Here is a 13,683-nt window from a genome sequence, read left to right as displayed (position 1 = left end):
ACACCGTAGATAATAACGGAGGGCACCAATTGAAAAACAAAATGCATAGGCTTATGTCGAATGACAGTCATGCTGGAAAACGGTAGATCTACCGAAGCCGTGTCATTTTGCAAATGCGGAAAAAAACAGCACAACAAAACATACACGTATATAGAATCCATAGAGCAGATCGAGAACTTGAAATACCAAAGCAACCAATTTGGAATAGAAAACCGAATAGCTTTGTTTGTTGTCGTTGTCGTTGTCATTGTCGTCGTCGGCGGCATCGTAGTCACCGTCATTCGACTCGGAAAATACGGCTTTTGCTAGTTTTGCAAATATTTTTCGGTTGTTACATTGTTTTTCTGTTTTCTCGTTCGTTCATTTTATTTTTTGGTTGTTGATGTTGTTTCTTTCTCTTCGTTTGTCGGTTGTATATCTATATTTGGTTTTTTATTATGTAATTCCGCCATAGGGGTTAGTGTTAGTGTGTTGCACAACAAACCTTAACAATTTCAACATTTCTATTCCATTAAGCTTTGTTATCATTCATAAATGTATTTTTTGTCTCTTTTTCTCTCTCTCTCTCTCTCTCTCTATGTTTCGAATCGCTTTTTTTTTCGAACTCCAACAGTTGCAGAACATGACACAATGTGAATAAAATTGGTTAAATCGATACGCTTCTAAGCCGCCCAGATAGTGAAAATAAAAACCAATCGTGGAAGGCATGCGAATAACTGTGAACGGTGTGAGCATGATAGACACGGACCGACATTTGCATGCACCGAAAACATCATTTGAATAATGAATTCCCATTTTCGGCCCATGCACACACTGCCGTTATCGCTGGAAAGTCACTTGTGCGCACATATAATGAGTTTATAATTTAAATGTGCATAAATTCGGTTAATTCATGAATAAAAATTGCGCCTCGATTCAATTTCCCGCACTAAAGCACCCATTAATATATCTTGGACAACAACGAGGCGACGAGGACGTGGACAAGCACGAGCACAAAAAATAACAGAATGGAACTGATTATTTCTGTTTGAATATATATATATCGCATTAATTGATAATATCAGTTGAAAAAAAACGAGCGAATCCGAATTCACTTACGTATTTGACATTCGTATCATATATTCATTGGAGTGTCAAACTGAATAGATCAACATAGTAGTCAGTGGCATGTGTGACAGGACTTTAAAATTAAAGCAAACACGCTTCGTCGAACACATGCATTCGTTTAATTGTTCAGACAATTTTCGTGATTATTATAAATCGATGGAAAATAACAACAACAACAACAATAATAATAACAACCATTTAAATAACGACATTAAATAAACGTGCAACAGCCACATCAACAACAGAAACAGCGCAGAAAAAAATTAACACGAATGGTAAATCCGGTACATGAGATTTAATGTGCAATTTATAAAATTTTATTGATTGCATTTTATGAGGATAAAATGAAGTGTTGTTTGACATGAGCGAGGGAGAAAGAAAAGGTTTTCGATTGCAATAAATTTTACATAAAAGATCACATTTCATGTTTAATATGCGCATGAATTGTCGTGAAACATTGAAAATAAAAGAAAACAATATTATTTGATGCATTATTATTGATGGAAAAGTGCTATTGAATATATACGTTCAATCCATTCAATTAGACACGAATTGAATGAAGAACCGCGTCGCGACGTAAACACCGTTGCCAAAAACACGCATTTTCACGTTAAGCGTTTGAAAATTGTATTGATGTGACAATTGACTCTACGACAAAAACAGAAGCACGACAACCAAAAAATAATAATCCAATGTGTGTCAACAAGTAAATGCCATCATATTTAAAGAAGTACAAGGTAAGTCATATTAATAGATTAGAAATATATTATAAATCTCATTTTTCGAATTATAAATTGATTGGCAGAAATGGGTTGAATCGTTATTTTCGGATCTTTCACGATGTAAGTGCCAAATGCTGTCTCAACAGAGATTATATTTACAATGCAAGTGTCGCAATGTGAGTCAACGTAGTCCACGTATTTTCTCTGAGCTTTTTGGAAAATGTGATTGTCAAAACGTGCACAATATGCAAGAGAAAGTTCAGAAGGGAAATGCAACTGATTTTTGCAACGTAGGCCACATTGACGCTCACCGATTGAGGGTCGTACAACAAATTGAAGGCAATAAATGTATTTGGTTTTAGTGTCGAAGTAACGAACACAAAGCATCATCTGTCGTTGCAGAAGAGATGATCCATATTAAGGCAAATATATTTATTTGCAAACTCTATTTTACTGTCATTTATGGGCGAAATCATTGATATTCTGCATCGCAGCAGATTTAATCGATAAGCAATGTTATTGTGTGCATTATCATATCCGGCTAAAGTCTAAAATGTTGTCACAAGCGCATTCAATATGCTGCTATCCATTTTTTTTGGTGGCATTGGACATGGGTTGCACTGAACATTTTTCGGATCACTTCATTTTCAAGCACATTCAGCCTTACGTATCATTGATTACACACTTCTAATTAATGAAAGTGAAAGGCGGAGTGTTTTGAAAATTTTCAGTGCATCCATTGTGTATCGACATCCCGACTCCGTCATGCAAATTGCAAGTAATCCATTTAATCTCACACTGTGTGTATGCGTCTGTATGAAACGCAATGAACTTTAGAATTTGCTCAATCGATCAAAATCGTGCATTAATTATTTAAGCGTTGAATTTATGCGCTGTGTGAAGGCACCCACAGCTACAGTCAACTAAAAGCATACAGACGACCGAGAGGAACGAGCTAAGCATCCGTCTGAAAAAAGGAATTTTACTTGAAATGATTCGACGACGAGATGGAGGAAGTAAACCCGAAGCAAATTGTCGCTTTCACATTCAATTAAGACATCGGATGGTGGTAAATGTCACCCGCATCTTTGTCTTGCTTCGTAGCGCATCAAATTTGTTTGTTTCAACAATTTTATCGTGCAGCAGACACATATAATCACACACACATACGCCACTATCTATTTCTCGCCTCTGAATATTGTATGTTGAATTACTCATGTCATTTGCTCTTCATGTTTGGTTTTGATTTAAAACACTCGATTCGTCTGCCACACATACATACACATACAGAGTTCAAGGGTTGAGAGCGAAAAAGGATGAGAAATAAAGAAGATGTTGATGCTGAAACACTTTATTTAAACGGTTGGCAAATGTCTTATTTCGGTAGTTCTGGATGTCACTTGGAAGAACGTTTAATTGAAATTTTCCGCTGAGACGCTTCTGCCCTTTTCCACGTAAACATCAACATTTTCGCTCTTTTTTATTGCTTGGGTATGTGTGTGGGTATGTGATATAATTGCTTTGCTATTAAGCAGCAAAACAAACATTTTAAATACGCGTGGTTTATTTGAGTGTCTATTTTTGGGTTACATCGTATGGTATGTGCGGTTCATTTTCGTTTTCCAAATGGGAAATGAAATGCCACGCTTTTTCTCGGAAGATGATCAACGTGCCATGATCTCAAATTGAAAACAACAACAAAAAACATGCCCACATTTGAATAAATACTATGTGATATTCCGTTTGAATCGAATTTCCCATGGCTTGTGTTTGGTCTCGTTTTCCCTGATTTTTGCCATTCCATTCAATTTCAGATTATTTTGCTCTTCCCTTGAGCCGAACTGAGCTGATTTTCGTGAATACAACAAGCAAAGCGAGTGAGCGTGTACGATTTCCATACATGAAAATACCCAATGCAAATTATTATATACATCGGGCTTTCATCACATAAATAATTCCGAATTTATTCCCATGTTTACCATATATTTTATGTGTGTGCGTTTGTTTGTGTGTTTTTTTTTCGTATTTATATTTTCCGTGAATGTGCTGATAATTCGATGTGCTATTGTTGTTTGCGAACCATTTAAAATGAACAAAAATAATGCGTCGCGCGACACACACATACGAAAACTGATAATAATGTGATGCCTCGGCAACCAATCTTTTCAACCCAAACGCACAGATAAAATCGTATATGAAATATGCAATAAAATAGGAGATTGTATTCACAAAGTGTACCGCGCGCGCCACCCGATAGTGATAACTGAAAGATTCTCCCGGAGAAAAAGAATGAGTGCGAGTTTTGCAGGGAAAGAGAGGCGAGAAAATAACAAACCACAAACATCCATGCATTCGAAAGCAGCATTTGGGCTCTCATGCTCTATTCCATACTCATTCGTTTGATGATAAAGATATCCTAACTACAAGTCGGTATTCATTAAGTCGGCTACAATAACAAGCGCAGAAACCATGAATCAGCTCCACATTTTCATTTTCATTCTGGTGAAATTTTCGGTGTATAAGATTGCTCTTTGAATTCTTTTGTGTGGCGGAAAATACAGCCAACAACAACCAGATAATCACAGAATACAATTCTTGCGTTTTTTTTCTCTCTTTTTCTGCTCGCAAGCAAAATGGAAACACATGCAATCATTTTGGGTGGAAGTTTATGTATTCAAAACGGCAGGCAGACATTTGCATAGTTTAATGTGAGTAGTTTTTGTTTTAATGTGAAACACTTTCACTAAACGCCGATTCATCCGCCGGATGTATACATACGCAATTCAGTTGGAAGGCACGCGCGCGCAGAGAACAAGCAAGTAAAAGCAAGAAGACTAGTGTTAATTTGCAAAATGATAAAATGTTAGCTGTAGCTAGCGAATGTGTGGCTACAAATGTGTTTGCATGATGGCATTTAACAGCGAACAAAATATTTCTCTGCCTGGAAATTTTAACAAATGCTGTTAGCAAAAGCGCCTCGCATAGTTTTGGTTGTTTTAAATGCTCAACATGTATAAACCAGAGAGAGATAGAGAGTGGGAGAGGGAGAGGGAAAAGGAGAGGGAGAGGGAGAGAGACAATGCATACTCAACATAGCTTTCGATACAAAGGGCTGATTCCGTACTGAACGACAAAAAGCCAAAAATGCCTTTTCAGTGAGAGGCTCTCATCGTCGTCCCCACATTCGCTCAACATTTCGTTGTTTGCCAAATAATTTTAGGCACATGAATTAGAGACTTCATTTAACATTTGTCTTCGGTTCTCCCTCTCCCTCTCTCTCTGTCTCGAAAAAAGATAACAAATAATATGAGCGCCGGAATGAAATTCTCTTCATATGTGTATGTGATACAGACCCGTGTGCAAATAAAATGACTAACAGTCACTCAGTTGTATGTAACTGTATGTAGTGATACACAACTAAAACTGGCTAAGTTGATTGAAATCATGCGTTTGTATGGAGACAATCACGTTTAGTTATTCTTTCAGTCAGTCGACTAATTTGGGACATTTTGACTTAGATTGATTTGTGATTAAAGTTAACTGCAGTTGCTTATTTTGTTCGAGACAATCCCTTTTAGTCAGTCAAAATGTCCCAAACGACTCGACTCGGAAAAATTTTCCACACGGGGAGAGTGCGTTGTATTTTATGTTAAATTAACTAGTCCCTCTCTCGTTCTCGTTTAGTCTCTCGCTGGCTTTTTGGTGAAACATCGACAATTCATATTCTAACTTCAAAAAATGGCGCAAAAGGTTTTCGCCATTCGCACAATTAACTAGATAGACTATATGTATGGCTGTTTGAGAATGTGAGCACATTTTTTGTTGTGTGCATTCCACATGAATGTGAGCTGACTACCGTTGTAGCCGCCGCCTCCGCTATCGAGCAATTGCTTCGCTATTGTGCTTTTGTTTGATTCTTTTGTCACTTCGGTTCGATGTGTGCGGTTGATGTGCGTGGTACGTACGGGTAAGTATATCAGGCGGAAAACTTTCGAAAATGCCACTCCAGAACAATATTTTCACACTGAAATAATAATAAATGAATATCAGCCTCCAGCCAAAGCTAGTTCATTTGTACGATTTATTTGCGCCAATTTTCACATAAATGAAATGCGGCGAGCAGGCATGGGGGCGAGAGAAAGAGAGAACGGCGGAAGAGAAATGAAAAAAAAATTATTACACTACATGCCATATGAAAATTCATTTGCGTCCAAATGATTGGGTTATAATGTGCGGAACATTCATTTTGAGTACAGAAAATAAATCGTTTTTAATATGCTGTTTCTTTTTGTACGCGATGTGCAGTAGGATGGCAGGCGACGTGAGACGACTAGGGGCAAACGACCCAATTTTTGCTGGCTATGTTTTTAAGTGCGCAACACTAGTTATTATACAAACGGCTTGTGGAAATTACTGGTGTCTGGCTTCAACTCTCTTTCTTTTCTTTTCTCTTTTATGTATTCTCTCGCGTTCGCTGGTTCGTTTTGTATGGCATACACAGCAGCAATGCGGCCATTTCATTGTGTTTATCCTTTCAAAGCATTTATCCGATATACATATTTTCCAACCCCATTTGATGGAATGTGTTGAAAAAATGCACAAATATTTTTTTCTCTTTATCGATTATTTCACAAGTGGATTTTTATTTGACTCAACATTTCTTGTTAATGGGGCTGTTGTTGTTTTTTTTCGTTGGTATCGGTATTGAGTGTGATGCCGTTACTGCGCTCTTCTGTTGATGCATTGAATCCGGTGGTATTTGCTTCCTATGTTGGTATTCATTTAATGAATATATCGATTTCCAGGCAGCAAAAACCAATTTTCAATCCTTTAAACTGGACGTAAATTACATTCAGCTTATTCTCTCTCTGCCTCTCGCTTACTTGCACGTGTGTGTTTGTGAGCGCAGCGTGTTGTATAACTTGTTGTTTTGAGCGTTCACTGGTTACTCGGCGTTTTTTGCCCGGTGCACCCTACGTATCGGATTCCATTATTTGCGTTAAGAGTTAATAATCTATGAACATGATATCGGTAATGTTTCACCAAGCGAATTACGGATGGAAATGACGTGGTTTTCAATAACAAGGCATATATACATACAGCCCAATCGATATTCCATTTATATTTTGTGAACACAAAATGTGGAGTTGAACTGTTGCAGAGATCAACAAAAGTACAACGAGTATTATAAGAAGGGTCAAACAGTAGCATTTCTCATTCTCCGGCTAAGGCATGTATAGCATTGGCTGGATTGTAGAATGTATCTTTGTAATTTGACATTTAAAATCTTGTACAATTATTGGGATGTATCTGTGTATGAATTTAATTTCTCGAAATCTGCCATTATTTCTGCTTGTTTGTGACAAACGAAAGGTAAAAAAGGTATTTCCTCAAAAAGCAAATATAATAAATATATCGTATTCGTGAGTTAGTAGCACGAAATCACCGAGAAAACCAAGGAGTGAGTGTATGAGAAAGAGAGGTAGAAAAAGCGCGCGGGAGCGTGAGTTGGTGATGGTCATTGAACAGAACGTATAATGCGATAGGCGGAATTAAGCTGGGCACACACACATAACACAAACATAAACTATCATATAGAAATTTGTTGCCCGGATAAGCACAACAGAGCGAATGACGAAAAAAAACCGTAAAATAGAATGAGACTCTCGTTCACACACTCAATTCAATGTACCAGATCAACACAAGCAGTTATGTCGGTCAGTTTTTTTTCCTTTCCTCAAACTCGTGGCTTTCGTCTACATGAACGCGCCAATATTAAATACGACACCAAAAGTTCTCATGTGTATTTGTGTGTGTGTGTGTGTTTTTTCCCTGCTGTCAGGTCAGTCGACTTGCGGTTGAAATGGATTCAATATTTATGTCTGTGTACAGTGACATGTTGGGGTTCAGAGGGAAAAATTAAGCCAATGTATACACTTTAGGATCGGCTACAATCGTAGCTTAACTACATTAACAAACACGTTATATTATAGATTTTTGCCCCGTTCGTTTTTTTCCGTTGCTGTTGCCGCTTTTTGATATTGTGCACAGTTTATGCGAAACAGATGAAATTCTCTGCCTCTTGGACGAAGCAACGAAACGAAACGAAAAAAAATCGCACTGAAATTATATCACTAGAACTGTCGTTGGTTGTTACTGTTTTTGTTGCCATCGTACGGATATAACATAAATAAAGCTCAAGTACACAGCAGCGCAATAAACATTGTTTTAATTATTCGGTTTCGAGGTCTTTTTCCAGCACGCACTTTTCGGTCGCACAGTTTTTTTTTCGTCTGATTTGCCCGCTGATCTTGTCGAGCTTATTCATTTTAATTTCGGTTTTTATTGGCGTTCATTTTTTTCCGTTCTCTGGCCATTGGCAAAAACAATTTCATTTTCAATTGTCACCGATTTGTACCGCGTATGAGGTAACAAATTGTTTTTTGTTTCGAAATGGTGTGTAGTGAGAATAAATAAGAAAAAAAAACCATATCATATTTTGTCTCTATCATTTCTGGTGTGTACATATTTTGATGTTGCAATCAAATGGTCGTTCAGAGTTTTTAAAAGAGCTTAAACATGATCAACTATTGTGGGCGAGTTCTTTTTGTGTGCAACGTTGTCTGTGTGGAATTGATGAAACCAAACGCTGTGCGGCATTCAAACCATTGAAATGTTTTGATAAATGTGAATTTAATCACTTTGACCAGTGTTTTTTTTAATTCTTTTCATTCAATTAAAAAGATTCGAGCAGACCACAAAATCGCTGTGTGACACATTTTTTTTCGGTGCCTATTGGTCGCAAGCTGTGTTCACATTGGAATTTAGGAAGTTTCGTGGTTTGTAATGTTATTAATATGGATTATCCACGTTCGATAGTACACAAATTATTCGCACCATTTCATCAGCTTCACATTTTCCGGTTAAATTATCTCTGTGCCATGAGGCAAAAACTCACATCATCAGATGAAGCATTTTTTTCTCAAACAGAAATGAACTATAAAACACACAAAAAATGCGGACGGAAAAATGTTAAGCTTCTAATCGGATTCAATGTGTTTCACCATCAAATAAATATTCTCAATTGAAGTCAGGTTTGATTTAGCGAAACGTTTATAATTAGAATCGTGAATTACTTACTGAATTATTCCTGCGGAAATGGTAGCTCGAGACTATGCAAACATACCAATGGTAAATAGGTAAATTCAAAAAGCATAATTCATGCAATGGAAATTTCCATATGAACCGCAATCGATATGCCACGCATTCGATCGATTTGCCACGCATTCGTTCGAAGGGATATATACAACATACAATTCATATTAACAAATAGAAATATTAATCACATCATAAATAAACGATGGCTGAATCAAAGCACATATCAAATGTTCGTCGATGTGAGTTGAGACGGAGCCGGAGAAGGTGAGAAATTCATATCGATAAATAAATCCGTTTGTGTTTGTTTGTTCTCTTCTTGATACTAAGAGCATTTCTAATGAGATTGGTTAGACGAAATATGCTTGTTCAATATTCATTTGAGTGCATTCTATGTGTGATGGTTAACAGTTTCAAATAGAATTTGAGTGATGTCTGTCATTTGTGCTGCACTGTCATAAACTGGAAAATTTCCTTTGGTGTTTTCGGTTTGTGTGTTTAACCACAAGGTGTATTGGGTTTCGATATTACTTTTTCAACCTGATTCAGAATAGAATGCGTAAAATTGAATAAATGAACCCGGGTATTTGCATACACCTTTACATTTGCGTGGGCTTATTGCTAAATGTGTGGTTGAACTTCGAATAGAATGTCACCATTTCGAATATGAGCCAGTAATTAATAGACTGCACATAACTCATGATAGAAGTATGTAATGCAAATAAAATGTAGAACGTTGCATCGGCCCATACAACAGCAAATATTTATTTACACGAATGCTATGCAAAAGACGATGCATTCATGTGTGTGTGCGTGTGTGTGTGCAAAACCGATTGCATTTCGGTTTTCTTATATTTGCATATTTGTGCTGTGGCATGTGTTTTCGATGATATTCGAAATGGTTTCATCCATTGAAACGATGTGTGCGTTATTACATTGCGGTTGTGAGCAATTGCACTGTTGTGTGCAAGATTCGATGTGGTATATTGCAAAAAGCTTTCGCAGCAATTCATAAAACCGCTAAAGGCAATAGACAGTCGAATGTTGGAATATGGTGCTTCAGAATGGGTGCATGTTCATGTTTGTGATTTCATTGGAATAGCCATTAATGTGGAAGTCATAAGTAAATAATACATATATCGACTTTGTGAGAAAATTGAAGCGCAAACAAACGCTTCCAATATGAAACCAATAACCGAACGAACGAATCAACAAAACGACATTGGTAATTTATTACGATTGCCATTCAATTTATTGTATGTTGGCTAAATAATAAATAAACATGGCTCGGTATAAACAGATGTTCCAAGCTCGAGGATTTCGTCCAATAGCACTGGGTGTCCATTACATTATTTGCGCAATCAGTTCATAAAAGTGGATACTTCTTGATGTTTGATCAATGTTATTTTTTGTTGTTGTTGTTGTTCTTCGTTCCGAAAGGCGTAAGTTCGCATTTTTCGATGTGATTTTATACACACAATTTTCCAGAGGAGAGCAGAAAAAGAGCTGACAAACGTATAAAAAACGAATCAAACTGTTTATTCTCTGTTCATGATTGGGGCCCAAGTAAAAGTGTCTGATTTATCAACCCATCATCTGTAATCCTCTTCATTGTCTGACGTTCATTATTTTTTTCCCTCTAGCTTTTCCTTTGTGAGCGCCTCCGCTACTCTCCAAATGGCCAAATATGTACAATTTTTGATTTAACATGGCCGAAAAACAATTCTCCATCAATATATTAATCAAATATAAATGCGAACGCACCACTTCTGACGGTTGCCCCGACGCAACGAACCAGTGTTCAACGTGATAGATTGTTGGCGATCCATTTTCTGATGTTGATGTTATTCGCTGCAGTAAATCCAAAATGCGAAAACTAATAACAAGGAGAGAAGAATAAAAAAAAGGTCGGCATCCGACTTCAATGCGCCATCGGATAGCAATCGATTCCTTCAAATTCAATTTCACGTCGCATCGTTTCTCGCCGATAGAGAGGAAGGGAGCGGAGTTCTTTGCCGTTTGTTCGTCCATTTTTCGTTGCGCTATCGGAATCATTTATTGCCCCACTCACTGGATGAGCTTCATTTCGGCTAATCGATTTTCATCATTTTTCTTTTCTTTCCGCCTATTTTTCATTCCAAACGAACTTTTGCCCACTTCACTTGCGTTCCGATTTGGTCGAATTTTTCTTTCTCTCATTTTGAGAAACTGGGTGCGCTCCATTTCGGGCAAACGAGACTGATTCAGGCGTTTCTCTCTCTCTCTCTCTCTCTCTCTCTCTCTTTAAAACTCTTGAACACCATGCGAGTAATTATATTTAATGTTTATCTATTTCTTACGCTTGCTCGCTATTCATCACCATTCACGTGTGATTTCGTATGATATTTTTACCTTTCATGTTCAACAGCATGCAAATATACACCTAGGGGGTAAAATCATTTTTTTCATCTTTTATATCCGATCGCATCAAGTAATAACTTAGAAATTAAATGGTATGCATGTGAATCCGAAATATCCATGTATATTCAACAATATTTATCGTGAACGACAAATGAATATTACTGAATATACATAGATATGTCAAATTTACGTGTATACGTATGAAAAATAAAAATAATAGTGAATCAAACCTTCAACCGTAAATTTGAACGATTTTGGTAGATAACGGTGAATATTGGAAAATTTTTTGACATTACAGTCTAATGATTATTATTAAATATACATAGATATTTAAGATTGACGTGCATACCAGTAAATTTGTGCAGATTGTATAGTCAAAAAATGTTCCAATATTCACCGTAATCCACCAAAATCCTTCAAAAGTCGTTCAAATTTTCGGTTGAAGGTTTGATTCACTATTATTTTTATTTTTTCAGAGTTATTTGCGTTCTGCAAAATCGTGTGAAGCCCCTAGATATACACGTTCTTTATGCTCCATATTTTATTCAGAAGAGTGAAAAGTCCTTTTTTGTCAGTGAGGTGTATATATTTGTGTGTTTCGCGTTTTTCCACTCGTTCACAACTACATCTGATTACATCCACATGCTACATGTAATTTCCTAATAAAATGTCGGATTTTTCCTGCTCTTTCATCCGGTGCCTGTGTGCTGTGTTAGTCGGTTGTTTTTGTTAGCAATGTTAAGCTTTTTCGACACACATGCTAAAAATGGCAAGAAATGCATTATCCGAGAGACTCCGGGGCTAAGATTCGTTTAGATATATTTATTATATACGACATATTGCCTTGCAGAAACAGAAAAAAAAACCACAATCCATTATTAAGAGAGGCAAACGAGAGAAAAAGCACAGATACACAGACCCACACACACACACATCGTGTATAATCGGGGAGATAAAGACAGTAAAACGAAATAAAATATGTATTGTATCCAATATTCTTGCACGAAATGATCACCGCGCACAATGGGAAAAAAATACGAGCGAATGAACGAGAAAAAAAATGCGAACAAAAATATGGAACGAGAGATTGAGGAAAATGCAGAACAAAAGCGAATAACTGTTTGTATAAAATGCAATACAGAAGCAAGCCAGCGACATGATACTTGTAAGTTCCATAATAAATTGTACCTACGGGGTAAAGTTAATGTTCATAATTCTAATGCAAAGCGTATGAAAAAAAGCTCCGAGACTACCAAATGGAAACACATTTTTTGCAAGAGCAAACAAACGGGTGACTCTCTGTGTGAGTCAGTATAAGTCTTTGTGTGTGTGTTTGAGAGAGAGAGAGAAGAAGCGTGCAAAATATGCGACCATGGTTTTTCTGCTCCTTTTACACCGATGCAAAGTAAAGTTTATCTTTGGTGAGATCTCGGGCGACAGTTGTGGTGCTTGGCGAATGAATATATTGACGTCAAGCAGATAGTTTGAAAAATCCGGCCACAAATAAAATGAGAAATCAAAGTTTTGCTCAGCAGAAGCCCTACCATCACCAGTAAGACCCGAAAAAGAAGCGGATGAATAAGAAAAAAAGAAAACCCCATACGAAATGTGAAACATTTGGAATGCTCGCAGCAAGTGTCCAGTGTGTTTTTAATGACATTTCAAAGAAGTAGATTTTCGTGAGCCCGGCGGATTTGTATTCTCATCTCAATTGACATGGTTTTTTTCACGTTCGCTTGTAGTAGTGTGTATTTGGTAGCGCCCCGTGAAAGAAAGAGAGCTCTAACTGACTGGTTTTTGTTTGCGGTGTGTCAAATATAAGGGTCAAATATGCTGCATGCGCTGCTGCGGTGAATTATTTGCCCTGGAATGGGAATAAATTTTCAGAGTGAATAAATGTGGATTAGAAAGTAAACCGACCATAATTTACGTTTGAGGCGATAAATAAGAATTTTTCCGTCACTTTTGCCCGGCATTTTCAGTTCAACGCTATTCGGCTAGCGTTTTTCTTTCTGTATCACAAACAAACATATCCACACACAATGTTTCAAAATTGTTTCAAAACAATTTTCAAGTGAAGCGCATGTAATTTGCATTGCAAATCCAGTATCCGGATAATTCTTCTTTATTTAAGACAAAACGAGTAGGGTGAATGAAGAAGACAACAACCACCGGAATAGAGAAAAAAAGACCAGAACGGACTCAACTCTCTAAAACCGAGAATACGAACGGGAGAGAAGCATGCAGGAAAGTTTGTCAAACTAGTGTGTGCATTTATTATAACCATCGGTTGCTTTGG

General features: G+C 37.0%; 1 protein-coding gene across 5 annotated transcripts in view; it reads left to right on the top strand.

Moving 5' to 3' along the window:
- LOC129567728 (uncharacterized) overlaps positions 1–13,683 on the top strand; it is an 89,142-nt gene that overhangs the window by 14,106 nt on the left and 61,353 nt on the right. For 4 of the 5 annotated variants that reach the window (XM_055444961.1, XM_055444960.1, XM_055444952.1 and 1 more), the window contains exon 2: positions 614–1,844. The gene's annotated coding sequence lies outside the window, so the exon portion shown is untranslated. The remainder of the gene's footprint in view (positions 1–613; positions 1,845–13,683) is intronic. The other variant, XM_055444962.1, reaches the window with a different exon arrangement.

Source organism: Sitodiplosis mosellana, unplaced genomic scaffold (assembly GCF_009176505.1).
Source record: "Sitodiplosis mosellana isolate CC-2019 unplaced genomic scaffold, AAFC_SMos_1.0 Smas_scaffold_12, whole genome shotgun sequence".
In the NCBI taxonomy this organism is placed as follows: domain Eukaryota; kingdom Metazoa; phylum Arthropoda; class Insecta; order Diptera; family Cecidomyiidae; genus Sitodiplosis; species Sitodiplosis mosellana.
This window is presented reverse-complemented; position numbering and strand designations above follow the sequence as displayed.